This window comes from Protopterus annectens, chromosome 3.part0, assembly GCF_019279795.1.
Source record: "Protopterus annectens isolate FY-2018-M chromosome 3.part0, PAN1.0, whole genome shotgun sequence".
In the NCBI taxonomy this organism is placed as follows: domain Eukaryota; kingdom Metazoa; phylum Chordata; order Ceratodontiformes; family Protopteridae; genus Protopterus; species Protopterus annectens.
The window spans coordinates 1,878,689,589-1,878,714,518 of NC_056731.1; positions in this window are offsets into that span (position 1 = coordinate 1,878,689,589).

The window sequence follows — 24,930 nt, forward strand, 5'->3', positions numbered from 1 at the left end:
TGGAAGGCAGGCTTTATATAATTTAAATAATTATTTTTCCAAAGATGCTATATTTTGTACAAGCCTGTTCTCTTTCGCCTCCTAAATCCTATATAAAACAATTTAATAAATTAATCATAAACATCCTACGGTATCATAATAAACACAGGATATCTATGAATTGTCACTTGAATGATTGGGAAATGTCAGGAATTGGTCTGCCTGATAAAAGGCATATACTCTTTCATATGTCATAAAAAAACAGTATCATTATGGATAAATACAGACAAAAAAGCTGCTATATAGTATGTAAGGGGTAAGATAAACAATACTACCTAGTTAATTGCTTGCTTGACTAATTCATGAATGAATGAATTAATTAATTAATTTTGAAGGGATGTCAGTAATTCTCTACTGAATTATTTAATATGAAATGCTTCTTGACAGAGTTTCTTGGCTTTCTCGTCTGAGATACACATACCTTCCTAATTAGAGAATAAAAGAGTATCTGTCATTTGTTATTTTTGGGAAGAAGATGCTTTCAAAAATGTGTATGAATGATAAGAAAAAATCAAATATCATCTTCCAGAATGCAAGTAAGAGTATATTATATGAGGGATATGTCAGGTTATCAGTTATCTTCAAAACAGAAACTGTTTGAAGGAGGTCTTTATGGTTAAGTAGACACTGCACTCCTTTGAGAACATGCTACCAGTTATGGCTGAAGAATTCTAAACAGGGAGATTGAAGGAACAGCTTCCATAAAATGGAGAAAGGGATATGGCTGTAATTTCCAAACAGTATTTTTCAAGCAAAAGTCAAGGTAGTTTGCTTTATGCAAGGTACTCTAAAATAAATTTCAGTGTGGAGAGGTGAGGTTTTTGAGGGAAGAGTGCACAATATGAAGTGTCTGATTTTTTTTTTTTAAAAGTCATATTAATGAAATCTGCTTGGAAGAGTTTACATTTCCCATCTGGATGTTTTGTTAATAGGGAGGCTATCAGTAAAAAAGTGGTATGAGCAGAGCCAAAATAGAAGAAATGTACTGAAAAGTCTGAATTTGTTCCAAGATTAGATAGGGAATTAACAAAATAGTGAGATGTTTCAAATGGAAAAATCAGATTGGATTATATAGATGACAAAACAGCATTACTTCAAGGGATACATAGTCTGAAATATTAAATGAAACCCAAGAATATGAAGCACTTTCTGAGGATGTAGCAAAGAAAAATTGAATGGTTAAAACCTGAAAAAAAGGAAATTAAGATTAATAATAATTGTATAGCCCTAGCAGATGTTACATCAAATTTTAAGCATATGAATCTATTTTATAGGGATGAAAGTGAAAAATGAAGAAGTGACAGATTGAGGGAAGGACTATTTATACCATTGTGGCAGAAAAAGACAAAAAGCAGAAAACTGAGCAAAAAATCTATTTACTTAAAATATCAGCAGTTTAATTTTTTTGACAAGGAAGGCTGCCTACTATTATTAAATTGAGGATGTGACACTTCGTAGAATGGCATTTTTATCTGCAAGCTTTTGATAGCGAGGAAGTCTTTTTATTCTTAATGGCAATTTGGAACAAATGTCAAGTGTAAGTATTCAGGTCAGTGGAAAATTCTGGAAGGTTAAAATGCTTGGGAGTTATAGAAGGAGCTTATCAAAAGGGTGATAAGAATACTTGGATATGTGCTCTTCAGAAGAATAAAGAAAAGGTGATCTTATAAAAGTAGTCAAACAATCGATTCATACATATAAGCCAGAGTGTCTTCTGGTGATTTTAACTGCAAAGTAGTAATAAAGAGAAGTAAGAAATAGGTAGAAAAATAGTAATGATGCAATTAAATATATTGATTGAGATTTTGTAAATACAGATGACTTGCCATGTGAAACCAGAATTTTGGTAATAGCTATTGATTGTATATGTGTGTCAAAACAGTGGGGAATAAAGAAAGAATAAATTATTGGTATGTCATACCATAAGAACAGCACTGTTTGATTATGTTAAATAAGGAAGATGGATATGAGAAAAGCATGCAAAGGTGTAATCATTCTCTTTTGAATAATCTGACTATATTAGGAGAAAATAAGAAATCTTCCCAGTGAGAACTTTATGATTCTTAAATTCATTTGATGAGCTTTTTTAAAAATTGAATTGTTGGTCATTAAAAGAGTTCAAAGAATTTCAAAAAAAGTTTAGGATTTCAGACAAAGGAAAGCACATCTGCAGTTGTAGCTAGAATGGAAACTACAGTAAAATAGTAGGTCTAAAGATAAAGTAATTTTTGAGGGAGAGAATCTCTGGCCTTAATTAGAAAATGTTGGTATAGAATACGTAAAAATCATGAGAGGTCTCTATTAAAAAGGTTTGCTTAAAATTGTTAGTATACGGATGAATAAGTTGAGAAATGTGGTAGGGCAGGTTGTTATACATTTCAAGAGGTAGAGGAAGAAGGATCAATATACTTATTGGGCAATTTTATTCAGTAAGGATATGGTGGGAGACAGAAGTAATGAAAAGACTGTATCAAATTGTCTCTGGAAAATGTGAAAATATTTTTAAGTGTAATAGGGCAAATAATAATAATAATAATAATAATATTAATAATAATAATAATAATAATAATAATAATAATAATAATTTCATGGGAATACTGCCAGGTTTACATTAGAAAGCATGTGAAATGATGTGGATAATGATGAAGAAGCAAATGATTCAAATCTTTGAGAAAGTTACCAGAACAGGAGATACTGGGCCCAGCTCAAAAAGGCTTGCTCTTGACATGACTTACTAAATGTGTAACCCTGCTTTATAATAGGCCATACACCAGAGTGAGGCACTTGGATCAACAGCAAGACTTTGGACATCAGGCCAACTGAATTCAGGACCAGGTTACTTGTAGTACTTAAATTAAAGAGATATAGTAATAAATATAAACATAAAAAACATTGCACCCTTTTTTAAATATGAGTGTAAAACTAATGATGATAATCATAAAATAAAGTGACTTTTAACTTCCTTAGATTGGTTGTGAATTTTATATATATATATATATATATATATATATATATATATATATATATATATACACACACACACACACACACACACACACACACACACACACACACACACACACACACACACACACACACACACACACACACACACACACACACACACACACACACACACACGGGTCTATATTACAACGCCGAACTTGTATAAGTTCAAATGTTGTAATATCAAACCCAAAAGTCTGAAATCCAAAAATAGCGAAGCCACGGCACATCAAGTTTTTTCCCAGGGAAAGAATCGTTGGGCTGTTTTTGGGGCTTTGCTATTTCCTCCACTGTGGTGCGATCACAGAGTGGGTATATTTAAGTAGGGTGAGTGTTGGTGGCATAGCCCCCCACATTGCGGGGTGTGGGGGGGAGAAGCCCCCACACTTTAGTTTAAGTTTAAGGTTTAATTTTTTTTGTCATGGAACAGCGATTTTTTTTTCCCTGGGGAAAAAAATCGCTGTTCTGTGTTTTCATTATTATTGGGTTTCAAAGTTTTGGGTTCAATATTACAACATTCAAACTTATGTTAGTTCGATGTTGTGATATAGACCCACATTGATAGATACATATGTGTGTTTGTCTGTGTGCATGCATGTGCGTGTGTTTGTGTGTGTGTGTGTGTGTGTGTGTGTGTGTGTGTGTGTGTGTGTGTGTGTGTGTGTGTGTGTGTGTGTGCGTGTGTGTGTGTGTGTGTGTAAGGTTGAAATACACAAGCTATATTGTAGTTTGAGGATTGGACTTTATATGCCTTGATAAAGAAAACACCTTTGATAAGATGAATTTTCATTGCTGTAATGCAAACTGAAGATAATTTAAATAGATTTATATTTACTGGTGGCAATTATAATATTGTATAGGGTCACCATAGGGAGAGTTTTAATTAATAGTGTTTTGGTGCAGTTTTTAATTTCTTTAAATAAGTTTTGAAGTGGTGCCCCTAATTTGATTCCTGGATATTTGTTTAATTGCTAAAACATTTAGGAAGTTATGCAATCAAGATGCACAATAAGCGTCATTGCTGATGTCAAATGATTTGAGCTTAAACAGGTAATGATTCTTGGTTAAAGATGTTAAGGGACTCAGAAGGCATGAAATTTGGAGAAAATGACAGTGACAGTATAACAGATCTAACTGACTGCCTTACCATAGTAATAAGACATCTAATAGTAAACAAGCCCAGTGAGATAAGTACAAACACAGCAGAAGCAATAAACTAAAAACAAATACAAAAACAACAACAAAAAAAAATCAGTTTATCACATAAAACTTAAAAATTAAAAATCAGCAAGTCACAACTGCCAAAAGCAGAATCATTTTGCAACAAACTAAAGTGTCATCTTTAAAGCAGCAATGAGAACACATTCACCATCTACATCAGGTATGCATTGTACACTTTTTTTATAGCATTGCTATCAAAGATCTCTTCATCAGTAAAGTTAGATCAACATGTAAAGTACTAATTAAACATGATGTACACCTAACTTTTCCAAACATATTTAACTGACTATTCCACAGAGTTTTTTCATAGGTTCATAGGTAGGTACTAGGCTATCGGCCCTGGGGCCTATACAAGCCCAGCCAAAAAGGTACCCTGGCTTTTGCCACCCAAGAAAATTATTTTCCTATGCCACTATCAAGCAGAGCCACAGAGGTGATCCCAAGGGTGAATTTCCTATTTCCCATCCAATCATCAAGAATTTTCTTGAAGAGTGCTAATGAGGAGCTTTGTTTGATATAGATAGGTAGTTTATTCCAGAGTATGGGAAGTCTCTGGGTCAGGAACCTATCCCTCCGGCATGTTCTGTTTATTGTGGTGACAAGGTTTAGGTCCCTAGAGCATGTAGCTCGGAGGGATTCGGATTTCTTTAAGTGGAGCATGTCCAACAGCTCTGGGTTTGACATAGCTTTGTATGTTAGGCAGAGATCACCTCTAAGTAGGCGATATGCGATGGAGTAAAGCTGGAGTTTTTTGAAACGGTCTGCATAGGGCATCTGTTTGAGGCCGGTAATCCTCTTTGTGAGGTATTTCTGTGGCCTTTCCAGTTGTTGTAGATGTCTTGTGAGGTACATACTAAAAGGGGCATTGTACTCTATAATGGGTCTAATGAGTGATGAGTAGAGGGGAGCAATGACCTATTTTTTTCTGGATGAGAAACCTTTTGTGATGAGGTGTGCCACATAGAAGGATTTCCTGACTACTGTGGCAATGTGATTATCAAAGGAGAGACTACTGTCCACCTGTGTCCCAAGGTCTCTTATCACACTTTTGGTGTTAAGTATACTACCGCCTATGTTGTAGTTCATGGGTACAGAGTTTTTACCAAAGGGAATGACAATGCACTTTTTTGACATTGAGCTTGAGGCCATGGCTTTGACACCAGTCATCTGTCTCAGTGAGGCCCTTTTGTAGGATGTCCACATCATTAGGTGTTTTGATTATGGCTCCTAGTTTGCAGTCATCTACGAACTTCATTATCCAAAGACCTTATGTGTTAGCCTGTACTTCGGAGAAGTAGACACCAAACAGGAGAGGACCCAGGACTGAACCCTGTGGCACTCCACTTGTCACTGGTCTGAAGTCTGATTTGGAGTCTGCTGCTTTCACAGTGTGGGTTCTGTCAGTGAGTCAGTTGGCAACCCATCTTGTGACATAGGGATTTATACCTAGTTTAGTGAGTTTATCTATAATTCCAGAGTGGGGGTGGTGTCAAAAGCCTTAGCAAGATCTAGATAGGCTGTGTGAACCACCTTAGCCTTGTCTATGGCTTTGGTGACTGCTTCAAAGAAGTCTATCAGGTTTAGGAGACATGATCTGCCTTTTACAAACCCAAACTGGGTGGGGTCCAGAGTTTGGAGATTACCAATGTCTTTGTTTATAAGTTCCATCATGATATGTTGCATGGCCTTACCGACCAGGCTTGTCAGGCTAATGGGGCGGTAGTTCCCGGGGTCCATGTTGGCTCCCCCATTGTGGAGTGGAATAACCATTGCTGTGCCCCATTCAGCAGGCACAAAGCCTGAGGTGAGGCTATGACTGAACATGGTACTTAGGTGAGGTGCCAGTTCATTCTGTAGTTCATGTAGAATGCAGCCTGGGATGTCATCTGGCCCCATGGATGCTGTGTTCTTGGCTTTGGAGAGTGTGGTTTTTACCTGTGCAGCCGTGATTACAGGAACTTTGTATTCTTCCGATATAGAGATGGGTGCTTTAGAGGGTGAGAGGGCGGTAAATTTAGCACTGAACCTATCTGCCAGGATGTTGGCAATATCAGTTGGGTCTGTATATTTAGTGCCATTGTGCTGTAACTCAGAGCAGATCTGAGTGTTGTCATTGAGGTTCGTGACATAGCTAGAGAATGCTTTGTGGTTGTCTTTAGAATCAGTGGTGATTTTGTTTTCATAACTAGCTTTGGAGGATTTTATCAGGGATCGCAGCTTCTTATTGAGGCTGACCAGGGAGCTTCTCCACTCATGGGATTTTATTCTCTTTTGCAACAATTTCTTCCTTCTGTTGTACAGTTTGTTTATGGCAGGGGACCACCAGACTGGCTTCCTTTTTTTGGAGGATAGTGTCTTGGTTCTGTTTGGGATAGCACAATCCATGCACTCATGTAAGTGCTTATAAAGTGCAATTGTGTAGGATCCAGTAGTCATAACTGTATTCTCCATCTGCATGGGTGTCATGAAGTTCACCACTTCTGTCTTAAGAAGCATGAAGTTGGCTTTGGAGAAATTTTTTACCATGGCTTCCTTAATGGCAGGTGGGGGCAGGATGTGCATATCTAGGGTAATTAGCTTATGGTCGGATCGGACCAATGAGGCATTGACTTCAGGTGTGGAACACCGGTCACTCATGTTGGTAATGACTAGATCTAGGATATTGTTGCCCCTGGTGGGGGTGTGGATAAGTTGATCCAGGGCAATGGAGTTTATGAATTCCAGAAAGCGTTGAGCGAAGGAGTTGGCACATGAGTAGTTTTCCCAGTTAATGGTGGAGTAGTTGAAATCATCCATTATTAGGGTGTTTGGTTGAACCCTAATATTTTCCAGTACATCAAGAAAAGAGGAGTGGGAATCCTGGGGCATGGTGGGTGATCTGTAGCAAGCTACAATTTGGATTGCAGATTTGCCCAGAGTTAGTTACACTTGGATAACCTCGTCTGCATTATGCTGAGCAACTAGCCTGGAGGTGTGAATAGCCTTAATGAATATGGACACACCTCCGCCTTTGGTTCTCCAGTCCAGGTTACATGGCTGAAAAGTGTGGTATGAGTTATAGCCTGGTAGTGCAGGGGTGGTCTCTGGAGCCTTGAACCAGGTCTCAGTCACTGCACAGATATCAGTGTTCTCCATTTTAAGGAGTGCCTTAAGTGAGTGCATTTTGAGTTTTAGACTTCTAAGATTGAGTAGCATCACCCTCAGTTTTTGCTTGCCTGTTCCTGTTACAATGGTGAATTTGTCATTTGAACCTTGCCTAAAAAAGGCACTATAGGGGCGGCAAGAACCTTAGCCAGTATCCTGAATCCCAGGGGAGACAGGTGCAGGCCATCTCTGGCAAAGCATCGTGGTCTGTCGACCATGTCATCACAGGCAGACATATACTGGATCCCTTTAGAATGGCACCAGAAGCTTAGCCAATTGTTGAAGTCAATCATTTTGTCCTTGTACTGCGGCATCATTCTGGCTGATTGCAGAATGCTACTCAGGGCTAGGGTCATACCTGCCTGGGCTACAAGATTGGAGAGCTCTTCCATGTCTCTTTTCATGTAGTCCAGGTAGGTACGTCTCTGGTCGTTCACACCAACATGGACAATGACTGACTCATATTTGTACTTGTTGTGGAGTGACCTGAGTGCATGGGTTATGTGGCGGATTCTGGCACCTGACAGGCAGCTTGTTTAGCCTGGTGAGTGGGACATCAGTGTGCCTGACTATAGAGTCACCTATGAATAGTGTGTTGGGTATGTTGTTTTGCCTTATTGGCTGTGGCTGAGTGGCACACTGAGTCTGCGGGCTATGTGTCATTTGGGTTGTGTTGGGGGGGGTGGAGGATTTTACATTTCTGCTTTGGACATCTCTGCTGCTTGAGAAGATTATTATTGAAAGCCTCTGCAAATGTTTTTCTGTTTCTATGTGTGGATTTTGGTGGTGTAGATTTAGTGAGACTATGCAATGAGTGTGGTGTGGTGCAAGTGTTTACCTTCTCCTCTTGACTGTCAAGTTCAGTCTTGATTGGAGAGAGCTTTACCTCCAGTTTGATTAGATAAGTGCATCTCTCACAGGTTGTAGTGTTGGGTGGTAGGAGGAGAGGATTGTCTGTGTACATGAGGCAATTTCTACATTGCCCCAAGATGCCCAGATTCATCAGCTAGACAGGAGAGAACAATGGGAGCTGACCCTTCGACATGCCTGAATAAAAAAACTATTTTCCTCTAGATAAGTGAGGAAAGTGAGTACAAGACCTGTTTTTCTCTAAGCAAGTGAGGAAAGTAAGTACCAAAACTGTTTTCCTCTAGGTAATGAGGAAGGTTGAGTGCTGCAGTAATTAGTAGGTTATTTAGTGCTTACAAGTTCTGAACAAGTGCTGATCACGAATAAGCAAATTCAAGTGCTAAAACTAAAAATCTGTAGCTTGACTAAACTAGTTACAGGAAAGGGGGAAAACAAGTGCAAATGCGGACATTTAAATCAGAAAGTTGAGAGAGATGGAAAAACTGACCAAATGGCCAATAACTACAATTTCTGGGCCAGAACCACACCTTATGTGGTAGATAAGTTACCTAATGCTTACCACTCCCACTGATAAGCTAGAAGGCTTCCCTCCAATCTGAATCTGGACTACACTAGTTACAGGAAAGGTATTTTTTATATATATATATATATATATATATATATATATATATATATATATATATATATATATATATACAGAAAAGTAGCTAAAATAGCAGTAAAAACAATTAAAATGCAGTGCAAGCTAGCATACTTGAGTATGTAGCAATGTTAGACCAAACAGTTTAAAAAATGCAATTAAATTAAAAATGACTAAAAACAAGTGTAGAAGGAGTCTATTAGGTAGAATGAGGTAAAAAGATGGGACTGGGGAGAGTGTCCCAGATCAAATCTACAGTGGGGGCAGGCAACTCCAAAAGCCTCCAAATTTAAACAACAAAACAGGAATAGGGAGGTTGGTTATGGGAAAACCAACACCTTCACCAGAGATCTGAAAAACTATACAGTGGAGCAAAAATAACAGTGCACAACTCTGAGCTCAGCCAACAATGATATAAAATTAGTCAAGCAACAATTAGCAGAACACAATTCTGAAGTGCCAGAAAAATATACTCAGCTCTGTATATCTCCAGATAGTTTGAAGAGCACTCTGTCAAAATATCCCCCAAAAAAACCTTAAACACACCAGCTTAATAGAAAACCTTATTTTAGTACACAAAATCCTGAACCAGCCAGAATCACAGAACATGGAGACATCATATGCTAACATTTTACTCTTGACACATTGCTCCAAATGTTATCAGGTCTGAATTTCTGAGCATTGACTTAAACACAGCAGCTTTCCACAGTCTTCATCTCATACAGAGATATTTATGTCAAGTTGTAAATGTGTTTAGTCATAGTTCGTAAAATCTGTTAAATGTTGACATTTCATCTGTGGTGTGAGAAAAGAAACATGATCATAAACTATCTATGAATAAGCTGAAGGACTGGACTTACTGTTGATAAGTAACTGTACATAACATTTGCATAAAGTAACCCATGTATTGTTTACAGTGGTGTTGGTGTACTGATAGTAGACATATTTCAAGGACTGTCCTAGATCAGGTGACAGTTTATCAGCTGATACTGGCTGACATCAAGACGTGCACTGCACTTTGAAGGCTGAACTTTTTTTAGTCATTGTCTTATACTGATCATTTAGGAGAGAGTTATATAATGTACTCATAGGGATCTGAACCTCTTCTGCAATGTCAATAGAATGCTTTGGAGGGACTTTTATATCTTGCACAGAATACTGTTGCTCTGGAACAGACTGCCCATCCACATAAAACAAAGTTCAACCCTTTCCATATTCAAGCACAACTTAGATCTATGGATGGGAAACAGAAAATTTACCCCAGGCTGACTCCTGTACTACTTATGGAGATAGGCAGCTCCTAAATGCTTTCCCCCATGCATGGGTCCCCTCAAATGATCTATGGTATGCTCTCACATATTGTCATTAGGGGTGATATATGTAATTATCAATGATGGGATAGGTAAGGCCAGCTTATAACCAAATGGGGTAGGTTATTTTAAGCACAAAAAGGAAAATCTAGATATATTTAAAGTAGCCCAGAAGGGCACGTAGCCTAGTACTTAACAATGAACCTATGAACCTATATAAAGGGTGTAATGTCAATAAATATCACTTTTAGCATTTTTGACTGAAACCCACATAGCTTAGGCCACCTTTAGCTTTAACCCAACTGCCATTTTGTGCCTCCGTATCCAGCAAAAGTGCAAAGTGCTGTCCATTGCTTCAGCAAATCATCTCATCCCATGGACCCAAAAAGGCTGAGCAATCAAAGCTTCGTCATTCCTCTCCTCTGCCCTCTTCTATGCCAGTTCTATCCTGCACCTGAGATGCAAATCAGACATGGGTCACCTGAGTCGTAACCAGAACATTCTTACTTTATGACAACAGAGATGAAAAAAGCATGTAATTACAGTTAGGTGAAGAACTACCAAGCTATAGTTAGGTAGAGTTAACTGATGTTCACTTTATATTACTCTGCAATACTTTTTTTGAGACATCATTTTACAGTTGTATGGAGACCTCCCCCATGGGACTCCATTTAAAATGGAACTTTTCATATGCACATTGAAGATTTAAAAATGGATTAAACAACCTACAATTTTTATGCTCTTGTTTTAGAGACTGGTTAAAATTAAACTCTGCTCTAAAAATGTGTCTTGATTTGTACAGTGCATTTAGTACATGTATTTGTGTTCTAAATATGCAATTTATCTCAACCTCACTACTTGTATGTACAATTGCTGTATATAAATAATTAATTTACTGGATTTTTATACTTGTATCAGACTAGATGTTACTGTTTTTTTAGTCAATGTTCTATACTGTATAAATGCCATGGACTACTGTCTCCTACAAAGCTGTTTCTAAGCTTCTTTTGCCAGTAATTGTACAACTGTTTATAGTTACATTTAATCTAAACTAGAGCCTGGGTTGTGGCTGAAAACGGACAATAGACCAGTCCATCTACCCAATAACCATTAATAAATACATAAACAAACAGGAAAAAAAATGCCACATTTGAAGACATTTCAGAACTACAGCTTTCTCCTTCACATACTATAAGGAATGCTAGTATTAAATAAATAATTTTGAAATACATTTTACTGTGTATAAAGAAAGAAATATAATTTAATTGTTCCCACAAAGACAAGATATATTCTAACAACAAAGTCATTCAAAACTATATTATTTTTTGACTGTAGGACAATGAACAGCATGCATGTTTATGGTGCAGAATGTGTTTATTATTTATTTCTTTGCAAATGTTCAATATGATTTTTTTCATGTTAGCCTTCTATGAAACAGACAATCAGTTTTGTTTGCAGGTGACAAACTGACACTTATGTTTGGTTGATAAGGCAGGTTTCAAAAAAGAGAAAATAATTTCCTTAAAAGCTTGCAAGCTGTAACAAAAAATGTGTTCTCAAAATTAGTTGATGGTCTCAAGAAGCAGAGTTCCTTCTGTGAAAGCACTTACATTTTTTAGTCAATAAAAGCTTTTTGGATTATGAGTGTGAATCGTTTGTACAGCCAGTGTTTGGAAGGGGTCTTTTGTTCTTTTGAAATGATCAGTAAAGCCCTGATCTAGTTTTGTCAGTTATAAATATTAGATCAGTTGGTTTTCAAACTACTGTCTAGATATTAATAAGTACTGAAGGGAGGTCTTCCATAATGCCAGCAAATTAGACATACAATAGACTTAAGCTAATGAATGCAGCTTCAAATGTAGATCAATGTTTGGTCAATCTTGGTCTAAACTGTTTATTTATATGTTATTTATGTTTTATTATATGTTTATTCAAATATGTCTGACTCACTTCCCATAAAACATTATGGAACTTCTGATCCTTTTCTAAAGTTTGTCCTGAATTACACAGAATATGTTCACTGTTGTGCATAACAATGGGGTTGAGTACACCTTAAAGATTAAGGTAGCAAAGCTGGAATAAGTTATATCTGTTAGAATAAGATATGAATCCCTCAGGGCAAATTGCATGTAGATTGATTCTAATAAAATTATTTATACCTTCAGTGTCCTGCATTACTCTTGAAGATAGCAACTTGTGTCCTAGTTCATATTTTCTGATCACCAACTTTAGCATAAATATACGTTCTAACATTCAGCTTAATTACAGCACACTCCCCCCCCCACACACACACACACATACACATTCTCTTCTCAAAAATGTCCTGTTCAGACATTCAAACATTTCTGTGGAGCCCTGTATTAAATTAAATGAAATTTACTGTTGGGCAAAATTGGGCACAGATGAGGAAATGTACTTGTGTATTGTGTCACACCGCAGACTCAGAGCACAGATAAGTCAAGATATGAGAGAGAGAAAAAGTCTGTCAAAAGATGACATTAGTGTCTTGCAGACAAAAATATTTAGTGTGTCTAGTTTTACCTGTTACTATAAAAAAAATCCTCAAGTATCAATTATTATATCTATCAGACCTCAGATTAAAGATTTTAAATGTATATAGCAAATATACTAAATTACTGAAGTAACGGGTACATTTTTTTTGGTTTCAGAAATGCATTCCACTTCATTTTTAGATTGACTTTGCTATTACAATACATGGACAGTCTGTAATAAGCTGTTGTCACATTCCATCTTACCCCCACCTGCATGATGCTACGTAGGTGTTAGATTCTAACTCCTAATGTGCAGTATATTACGCAATAATATGTTCTACGTCTACAGAACAGTAAAGAAAAAATAATGAAATCCTTGTTCTTCTCTGGATCATTCTGATGTAGCAATATGCCATGTCTGTCTTGTCACTTGTTTTTGTTTCAGCCTTCCTTCCTTCTCATCTATTTTGTATTCTGTTAAAGTGTTGATGGCAGTTGCTGTAAGAAAATCATACCCTGAATTCATCACGCTGTTGAAGAAAATGCTAGCGCTAAGAATAACAAATTAATTAAATGGTTCACTGCTATTATTTTTCTTCAAGAATGCATGACACTTCATACAAAAATGATTCCTCCACATATGACTTATGCTGTAATTTTAATAACCTCTGAATAAAACTAGACAGATTTCACTTATTGAAAAAAAAAACACTTGACATACTGCAAATACAATATTTTTTATGGACTATCATAAACATCGCTCATGTTGTTTTATTTTTTCTTTCCTATGCGTGAAGTGTGCAGTATGTCAAAATTCATATAAAAAAAAAACATGGTAAATCAGCATACATTTTTGATCGGGGAGAAATAAAGTTTATCGGCATGCACATGTGCATTTCAGGAAAAGAATGTAGAGTGAGGTCTGTAAAATTTTATATATAACAGAGCATTATATAGGCTTTTGTATGTCAATAAACTCTAGCTTTAGAAAAATACAAAAGCAAAACATGTCAGATTGATTATTTTGTTAGTTTTTCTTAAAAGAGATTTGCTATTTTGGGAAAAAATGGAAGAAACAGGATTATATTTTAGTTCTTATTGTTGCTTTCTGTCAGAGATGTTCACAGTTTAGCAGGCCATATTCTTGTCTATATGAGTTCAAGAAATAACTGCATACCAATTCTTGCTTAGGACAAATGAAATTGAATCAAATCAAAGTAGAACAAATGAGGAATTAACATCAGAAACTTCTCTTTCTAGATTGTGTTCTCACAATTAGAACTAGCATTTGCACACACATGCATGCGCACATACAGATACACACATATGCACACACACATATGCACATACACTTGAGTCTGTATGTGCATGTATGTTTACAACTGGCACACTGAAATTTGACAATAATAACCTCTGTTTCTTTCCACCAGAAGCAGATTATAACTCAAAATGCTCCTGCCCTGTTGTATAAAGGCTACTTACATGTGCTTCATCATAATGAATGAGCTTCAAAGCAAGAACTTGACTCAGAGGGAGGGGGTTGGGTGGCATAGGCAAGTGGCTGTAAGGATCAGCTGTTTGCTAGGTATGCAAATGTAATTTTCATTGAGAAGGTTGTGGAGTTGTGGAATGGACCACATAAATGGATAATGAACAGAGACTCCACAGAAACATTCAAGTGGGCATATGTGGGTGGAATGTGAAGGGGTGCATGAAGATGAAGTAAAATGAAAAATCCAGCTAAAGTGCAGGCAGGTGAGATAATGGTGTCCTTCTACCAAGAAATAAATGAAATATTTCATACCACCCTCTGTGAGACCTTTAACAGTGTACACAAATGCTACCACAATTAGACATGAAAGATTATACCACACGACAGAATGACATACAATGGGATATTAATGTGCATATAACAGATACATATGTAATCACATATCAGTACATAGAATGTATGAATGTAGTCCATGATAGGATATACCATCAGTTAGTGGTAAATCATCAAACAAATGTGGGTGTTATGCTACATTTCCAATAACATTCCTGTAGGAAATACTGGCTTAGCAACATGTAAGCAAATCTGAGCAGATCAAGTTAATGAGTATCGTGGGTTTCATGACATAATATCCAGTACTGGATACTATCATGTGAATTAACATCAATGCAATAATCTGCATTGTGCATAGTTGTATATTTATCATTTGTACCAAGTAATTGCAAATGAGCTTTTCTAGCCATGATCCAGGACAAAGGGTAAGGGAAAATACAACATACATATCTGAGGATAATAATAAATAACTGCCAAACAGCTTACTAATGTTAGAATATAGTATATGACGCAATGCAACCAAATATTAGATCAAGAATCAAGATGAAAGCTATAAAATAATTGTGAACAAAATGAGCAAAATCAAGGACAGATATTGACTTTATACACTTAAAATTTGCTAGAATAACAAACAGGCTTTGCATCATCATCATTTTTTTCTAAAGGGTATTAAATCAAAAACAAAATATGTCTGCCATTATTCAATAATGCAATCCTAAATGATTTGTCAGAGCACCGCAATTTTACAAGAAAACAGACCACCATATGAGACAAAATCAAGGACAGTTGAAAGCTTCTATGCTTCCCCAACTACCACAATTATACTTTTCAACTTCTTTGCTCAAGAATTCTTGCCAAAAAAAGCAATAATGAAGGGACAGAGTCCCCAAACCAGGGATAATTTTAAATATAACTAATTAACAGAGCAAAGTCCCCAAACCAGGGATAATTTTAAATATAACGAATTAACAGAGCAAAGTCCCCAAACCAGGGATAATTTTAAATATAACTAATTAACAGAGCAAAGTCCCAAAACCAGGGATCATTTTAAATATAACTAATTAACAGAGCAAAGTCCCCAAACCAGGGATCATTTTAAATATAACTAATTAACAGAGCAAAGTCCCCAAACCAGGGATCATTTTAAATATAACTAATTAACAGAGCAAAGTCCCCAAACCAGGGATAATTTTAAATATAACTAATTAACAGAGCAAAGTCCCCAAACCAGGGATAATCTTAAATATAACTAATTAACAGAGCAAAGTCCCAAAACCAGGGATCATTTTTAATATAACTAATTAACAGAGCAAAGTCCCCAAACCAGGGATAATTCTAAATATAACTAATTAACAGAGCAAAGTCCCAAAACCAGGGATCATTTTAAATTAATTGACAGAGCAAAGTCCCCAAACCAGGGATCATTTTAAATATAACTAATTAACAGAGCAAAGTCCCCAAACCAGGGATAATTTTAAATATAACTAATTAACAGAGCAAAGTCCCCAAACCAGGGATAATTTTAAATATAACTAATTAACAGAGCAAAGTCCCCAAACCAGGGATAATTTTAAATATAACTAATTAACAGAGCAAAGTCCCAAAACCAGGGATAATTTTAAATATAACTAATTAACAGAGCAAAGTCCCAAAACCAGGGATCATTTTAAATATAACTAATTAACAGAACAAAGTCCCAAAACCAGGGATAATTTTAAATATAACTAATTAACAGAGCAAAGTCCCCAAACCAGGGATAATTTTAAATATAACTAATTAACAGAGCAAAGTCCCCAAACCAGGGATAATTTTAAATATAACTAATTAACAGGACAGAGTCCCAAAACCAGGGATAATTTTAAATATAACTAATTAACAGAGCAAAGTCCCCAAACCAAGGATAATTTTAAATATAACTAATTAACAGAGCAATGTCCCCAAACCAGGGATAATTTTAAATATAACTAATTAACAGAGCAAGAAGTTTTCCATCGACATACACTTTATGAACATAAGTGGTATGAAAGTATAATGGCTGTCTTTGTTTACTGTAATCCACAAATTTACATGAAAAAATGCGGAATAAAACAGGACCATTCTACAAAATCAAGGACAGTTGAGACCATCTACACCCTGCATGCATGCATACATACAGTTAAAATGATTTGCCATAGCAATACAGTTTTACAACAAAACAGATTAAAATATGAAGCAAAATTGGAGCCAGTTGAGACATCCTTTGCCTTTCCCCATCTCTCATCATCTTTTCTCAAGATCTCTGTACAAAGCCAACAAGAAAGGAACAAAGACTTCAAATCAGATACATTTTAAAACTATACCTTAATCCTTTTACAAATAACAGAAGTATTCCATGAAGACATACTTCCCAAACAGTAAGAATTATGAACTATAATGTCTAGATTTGTTGAATGATAATAGCATTTAGTAATTCACCAGAAAAAATCAAACTACTTTATGGGGATAGGCCTAATAAGTAAGTAAATAAATATGTGCTGCAAAATCAGCGACAGTTAAGAGAATCCCCCCCATACATACATTTATACACACACACACACACACACACACACACACACACACACACACACACACACACACACACACACACACACACACACACACACACACACATGCACACACCACACACACTAGTCTGACTTGCAATAAAGTTCTTGGCTGACTGCAAACTGACCTGCAATACAATTCTCAGACATCTGCATTCCCTTAAATCCACAGCAAAGAGTGTACCTGCAAAGTCTCGGCTGTCTGTGTTCACTCTGCAATAATACAATCCACAGAAGAGAGTAATGTATGAGTAAAATTGCACCTGTAATCCACAGCAGAAAGTATCTCGGCCATTTGCTTCATGCCAGAATGCACTTCTGGTTTCCTGGCTCTTGTTTGTTCCTTCCTGTTTGCGTGAACGTTCCAAGACTGCTGATCTTGCAGTCCGATCCCCTTCCAGTCTATGCAGTTAGCACTACAGAGACTTCTGGTGCATTAGCAGTCTGCTGCCTTCTTCTTGAATCTGGACTGGTAAGGCAGCAGTCTGAATTCACTTTCTATGTAGAGGATAGAGGATTTGTAGGACTGTACCACTGTGGTTCACAGCTGGGGGGGGGGCTGCGGTCCTGCAGTCTGATATCACAAGCCGCCACTGACTTTGGCTGCATCCAGATGTGATGGGAGGGCATTAATGTGTCATAAAATCAGTCACAATGGTATGATATGACTAAGTGAATAATGTATTTAACTGTGTCACATCAGATATCTGCTTTCCAAGTTAAAAATAACTGCATTTGCAAATATTGAATTTCTAATGTTATGCAGTATACAAGTTAAAAAATCTTATCAACGCTAGCCTGTAAAAGAATTCTGAGCATTTAACCCCCACACACATAATCTGATGTATTCATTGCCTAATGCATTAACCAATAACTATTTGAACAGGCATATAAGCTTGATATTAAAGCTAATGTATGACTGCCGAAGAGGATATACAGTGATAGACTGGGGATACTTATGTGCCTTGCATTCAGACCGGATACATACTTACCCTGTGCCTCTCCAAGGTGAGTTAGTCTGTTATGATGCACCTCACAATTTGTAGGGAAAAGAAAAATAGTTATTTTAAAAGCATGATGAGTAACTGAGTTGGCTGGATAAATAATGCCACATCATAGATAGGTGATGGGTCTGTATACTTACACAACTGAGGGGTGATTGCATTCTTAAATTCATCATCACATCAGCTTAGGAGGTCTGACTTGCACCACTTCACATCACTGTAGTGGTGATGACATCATTTTGGTACCCTAATTTAGATCTCATGTGTAGCAGTTTGTGTGTAAAGACTCACAGCCTTGCCAACTGCATTTGCATGACTGAAAGAACAAAAATGGCTTCCCAGACAAATTGGCACTGAGTGCATCAATAAATGCAGAAGGTTTTAAAAGTGGCAGTAAGATTTGGCCATGTGTGATGCTCCAACACTGTGACATGTACCCTTTTATGGTTTATGTTGTTTGTTATAATCATGGTTGTTTAGAAAGAAAATTGGTATGACTTGTGACATATTACCCTGTTGGGACTTACTACTAAGACTGAGTAGTACCACCTGGGAATCAAACCTATGAGATAAAAAAGAATAAAATGTTAACCACAGGAACACTTTCTCTTTATAACATGGTAATTAGAGGTATACATACTGAATTATGAATGGGGATATACTTCACAGATGCCTGTATGTCTGGGGCTTTACTTAGTCATAGGACTGGATTTATATGTAAAAAGTAGAATTTGTGTTTGTAATTCCATTGCAGATGCATGCAGTTCTATGACATAAGTAATATGTGATGGGTTAAGTTGCATACATACTTCACAAGACATACTGTCATAAATACATACTAATGATATGTGTAATTCATATGAGTTATACAAATGTGTACATCGTAGCTGTGGACAAGCATTCTACATTAAATATCATCGTCATTTTTAACGTAATTTACACACATTACATTGTGCTTCAGCAGTAAGCAGTTAGGATATATTCATTGCAATAAACATAGTTATGATAATCATATGCATTTACTGCGACATTCCTAATCAAAATATTGTGACAAATGACATTCTGCCCCTCTGTAAAAGTATATGTCAGTTGTATTCAAACCCTATATCATCTAGTTTAGTTCTATAAGATCACTGTATTTACACCTTGAACCACAGCGAAAGTTGCCTGCCAAGTGGAATTTATCCACTTAGTACTATCCAGAGAACTAACCCAGCCACTGGGGATGCACAAGCCAGTGCATTTCTTTGTGCCGGTCCCAAGCCTGGATAAATGGAGAGGGTTGCGTCAGGAAGGGCATCCGGCATAAAATTTTGCCAAATCATACATGCAGACAACAGTACAGAAATACATACCGGATCGGTCAAGGCCCGGGTTAACAACGACCGCCACCAGTAATGTTGGCCAACAGGGTGCTGATGGAAATTGGGCTACTGTTGGCCAAAGAAGGAGAAGAGGGGGAAGGCATGCCCGAAGGTAGGTAAAGGCTAGGATTGTGATAGTGAGGGTCAGAACTTTGAATGTTGGCAGTATGACTGGTATAGGGAGAGAGCTATCTGATATGATGGACTGAAGGAAGTTTGGCATATTCTGTGTGCAAGAGACCAGATGGAAGGGGAGCAAGGCTAGGTGTATCGGAGGCGGTTTCAAATTATTTTATCATGGTGTGGATGGGAGGAGAAATGGCATAGGCATTGTCCTGAAGGAAGAGTATGCTAAGAGTGTTTTGGAGGTGAAAAGAGTGTCGGATAGAATTATGTTTATGAAGCTGGAAATTGATGGTGTAATGATGAATGTTGTTAGTGCATATGCTCCACAAGTTGGGTGTGCAATGGATGAGAAAGAAATGTTTTGGAGTGAGTTGGATGAAGTGGTGATGACTGTACCCAAGGATGAGAGACTGGTGATTGGAGCAGATTTCAATCGGCATGTTGGTGAAGGGAACAAAGAGGATGAGGAAGTGATGGGTAGGTATGGTGTTAAGCAAAGGAATGCAGAAGGTCAGATGGTAGTGGATTTTGTGAAAAGGATGGGCATGGCTGTGATGAATATGTATTTTAACAAGAGGGAGGAGCATAGGGTGACATACAAGAGTGGAGGAAGATGCACACAGGTGGATTATATCTTATGTAGAAGGGCCAGTCTGAAGGAGATTGGAGACTGTAAAGTGGTGGCAGGGGAAAGTGAAGTTGGGCAGCATAGGATGGTGGTTTGTATGGCGACATTGGTGATCAAGAAGAGGAGGATGAGTGTGAGGGCAGCACCAAGGATCAAATGTTGGAACTTGAAAAAGAGTAATTGTGAGGTGATGTTCAGGGAAGAGATAAGACAGGCACTGGGTGGCAGTGAAGAGTTACAAATAGCTGGGTAACTACATCAGAGCTAGTAAGAGAGATGGCTAGAAAGGTGCTTGGTGTGACATCTGGAAAGAGGAAGGAGGACAAGGAGACCTGGTGGTGGAATGAAGAAGTACAGGAGAGTATACAGAGAAAGAGGTTGACGAAGAAGAAGTGGAATTGTCAAAGAGATGAAGAAAGTAGACAAGAGTATAAGGAGATGAGGTGCATGGTAAAGAGAGAGGTGGTGAAGACTAAGGATAAGGCGTATGAAGAGTTGTATAAAAGACTGGACACTAAGGAGGGAGAAAAGGACCTGTACCAATTGGCTAGACAGAGGGACTGAGCTAGTAAAGATGTGCAGCAGGTAAGGGTGGTAAAGGATAATGAGGGAAACGTACTCACAAGTGAGGAGAGTGTGTTGAGCAGATGGAAAGAGTAGTTTGAGGTGTTGATGAATGAAGAGAATGAGAGGGAGAGAAGGCTGGATGATGTGCAGATAGTGAATCATGAAGTGCAGTGGATTAGCAAGGAGGAAGTAAGGATAGCTATGAAGAGGATGAAGAACGGAAAGGCTGTTGGTCCAGATGACATACCTGTGGAAGCATAGAGGTGTTTAGATGAAATGGCAGTGGAGTTTTTAACTAGATTGAAATCTTGGAAAGGGAGAGGATGCCTGAGGAATGGAGAAAAAGTGTTGTGGTACCGATTTTTAAGAATAAGGGTGATGTGCAGAGCTGTAGTGACTATAGAGGGATTAAACTGATCAGTCACAGCATGAAGTTATGGGAAAGAGTAGTGGAAGCTAGGCTAAGAAGGGAGGTGATGATTAATGATCAGCAGTATGGTTTCATGCCAGGAAAGAGCACTACAGGTGCAATGTTTGCTCTGACAGTGTTGATGTAGAAGTACAGACAAGGTCAAAAGGAGTTGCATTGTGTCTTTGTGGATTTAGATAAAGCATATGACAGGGTGCCTAGAGAGGAGTTGTGGTATTGTATGAGAAAGTCGGGAGTGTCAGAGAAGTATGTAAGAGTGGTACAGGATATGTACGAGGGTAGTGTGACAGCGGTGAGGTCTGCAATGGGAGTGACAGATGCATTTAAAGTGGATGTGGGATTACATCAAGGATCAGCTCTGAGCTCTTTCTTATTTGCAATGGTGATGGACAGGTTGACAGATGAGATCAGACAGGAGTCCCTGTGGACTATGATGTTTGCAGATGACATTGTGACCTGTAGTAGGGGAACAGGTGGAGGAGACCCTGGAGAGGTGGAGATATGCACTAGAGAGAAGAGGAATGAAGGTCAGCAGGACTAAGACAGAACATATATGTGTGAATTTGAGGGAGGTTAGAGGAATGGTGAGGATGCAGGGAGTAGAGGTGGTGAAGGTGGATGAGTTTAAGTACTTAGGATCAACAGTTCAGAGCAATGGTGAGTGTGGAAGAGAGGTGAAGAAGAGAGTACAGGCAGGATGGAGTGGGTGGAGAAGAGTGTCAGGAGTGATTTGTGACAGACGAGTACCAGTAAGAGTGAAAGGGAAGGTCTACATGAGGGTAGTGAGACCAGCTATGTTATATGGGTTGGAGACAGTGGCATTGACAAAAAGGCAGGAGTCAGAGCTTGACATGGCAGAGTTGAAGATGTTAAGATTTGCACTGGGTGTGACAAGGATGGACAGGATTAGGAATAAGTATATTAGAGGGTCAGCCCAGGTTGGAAGGTTTGGAGACAAAGCCAGAGAGGCAAGATTACATTGGTTTGGACATGTGCTGAGGAGGGATGCAGAGTATATTGGGCAAAAGATGCTAAGGATGAAGCTAGCATGTAACAGGAAAAGAGGAAGGCCTAAGATAAGGTTTATGGATGTGGTGAGAGAGGACTTGCAGGTGGTTGGTGTGACAGAGCAAGATGCAGAGGACAGGAAGAAATGGAAACAGTTGATCTGCTGTGGCGATCCCTAATGGGAGCAGCCAAAAGAAGAACAAAAAGTACTATCCAGAGAACCTATGACCAAGAACCAGTGCCAAGCTTGTATGTGCTACAAAAGGTGGCCCAAATTACACCTTGCACTTTTTTCCTTCAGGAGTGAAACCTATTTGCATGCTGCTGACTGGAGCACAATTAAACAAGGTATTAAAAAGAGGGAGAAGAAAACATTAAAAGAAAATCGCATCAGTCAAATGGTATATCTAGCAATGACCAGAAAAAGAAGTGCCTTACATTCATCCTTCTCACATCTCCTTGATACATTAGAACTTTAATTTTTGGCACACATTATCAAGACTGTAGGTACTGCCAAATAATGGTAAGGGGACAGACAACAGCTCACATGTTGTTAGCAATACCGAGAATAGTTGATTTTCAAACTGCAATACAATGATATAACAAAATGTGTGTAAATGTGTATTCAGACCCCCCCTCTTTAAAACTGTCACTTAACTGAATTCATGTAAACTGATTGCACTTGCATCTTGTGCCACAGAGAAAGCTAACTGACAGGTGCACATTTTTCACTGAGTGCCAGCCAAAGTGCTGATGCTAATCACCAGCATAATGTTCATTTGCACTACAGAAGACAGGTCAAATTAAAATTTTCATTTTTTTTCTTATGAAGTGAACTGTGTTTGCACACTGCAAACTGGAGCACAAATGTAAAAAGCATTATGAAAAAAATAGTGATTAAGTTACACATAATCAGGATTTCATGCAATGGCAGATGCTCAGAAAATAGACACACAGACAATGACATAGGGTCATTCTTGCCACAGAATATGCAATTACTCATGACATCTAATTTACAATATATTGTACAAGTGTCATGATGACAAACTGTGACATATAGATAATTTCTCAAGCATATATGAAATATAAGTCGACATTATTCATGCTGCTAGTTTTGTGTTAGCACACTATAAAAATTCATATCTTACAACAATCCTATTATTATTAGTAGTAATGAAAAGAGAGGAGTTTGCAACAAAAACACCTATGAATTATGCATTCACATAGACCACAGGTAAGATGTTTAGCATGTATCACAAACTTTAGCCTGTTCATTTCATATACAGTATTGGTGATCAATAGTCATTCTGAGATAGTAATAAAACATTCCTCTGAACTGGATTCAAACCCTGCATCAGATGTCTTATTTCTCTACACTTACCTCATGCATGCATTGTACCACAGAGTTAGTTACCTGACAGGTAGAATTCGTTTACTTAGTAGTATCCAGATTGCTGGCATCTGCTCATTGGCACCAGACTTGTTTGCACTACAGCTGGCAGTCCAAATTATTTTTTTCTACAGGAAGTGAATTGTTAAATCCTAGGTGCACAATACCAAATGGATCACTAATGATGAAGAGGAAAAAAATAGTTTATTTCAATTGAAGAAACAGCGTCTATATCACGTTATCAAAAGTTTACTTAATTGAATCAATAAAGGTTGAACTTTATTGATTGATTAAGTAAAACATTGAATAAAAAAAAACTAATTAAAAAAACTAAATAGCAAGCCCCCCTGCACCCCCCACACTCCCCTACTTAAATATACCAACTCCGAGACCACACTACATTGAGGTAAATAGAAATCTCCCCTTACAGAGATTTCCATTTACTTGCACAATGTTCTTCACTTTCGATACTGGTGTGCCGACAATATCAGAGTCGATATTGTCAGCTTACGACAATGTGAAGTAGACCCGAGGAAACATGAAACAAGTAGTTAAAATGTACATTTCTGATATTTCCTCAACTTTATTGTGTTTCAATATGAACATATGCTCCTTAAACATTATTGTATTCACACAAATGTCTTTGGATTACAGCCCCAGGACACCAAGGCATTCACAAGACACACTTGAGATTATTAGCAGTACAAGCCACACATGCATAGTTATATTGTGAAGTTAAAAAAGAGGTTACATATACTCAAGATGTGACATAGTATCAATTAGCATTAAAGGTGCAACAGAAACAAGTTCTGAACATTGTCCTGTGTAACTTGCAGTAAGATGTGTAGATGGCTGAGATACTGGCAACAGTGATGTTAATCTTTCCTCACACAGTATAAAATAAAAACAATTGAACACTGCACATTTTTCTTCTCTTTATTTTGTGACCATCATTCCCTTAACTAGGCTTCTCTAACAAGACTGCTATGTGCTTTGCCTTGTAGTTGATATATGTTTCAGTGAATAATTTACTTCCTTGGAATTGTAAACACAACTCTACTCAGAGGCAGAAACTGTTGTCATAAATAATTGATATAAATGTTGACTGTTTCTGTAATAAGTCAGTCAATGGTAGTCATAAGATTTCTTGTAAGTCTCTTGTCCCTGACACAGCCTCAGTAAGCGTACATCACAGCAGACTGACTGTGAAAAACTGATTGATGCTGTAGTCAGACTAATCATTCACACCTGTAAGCAATTAGCAGATACTTCTCAGTGCTAGTC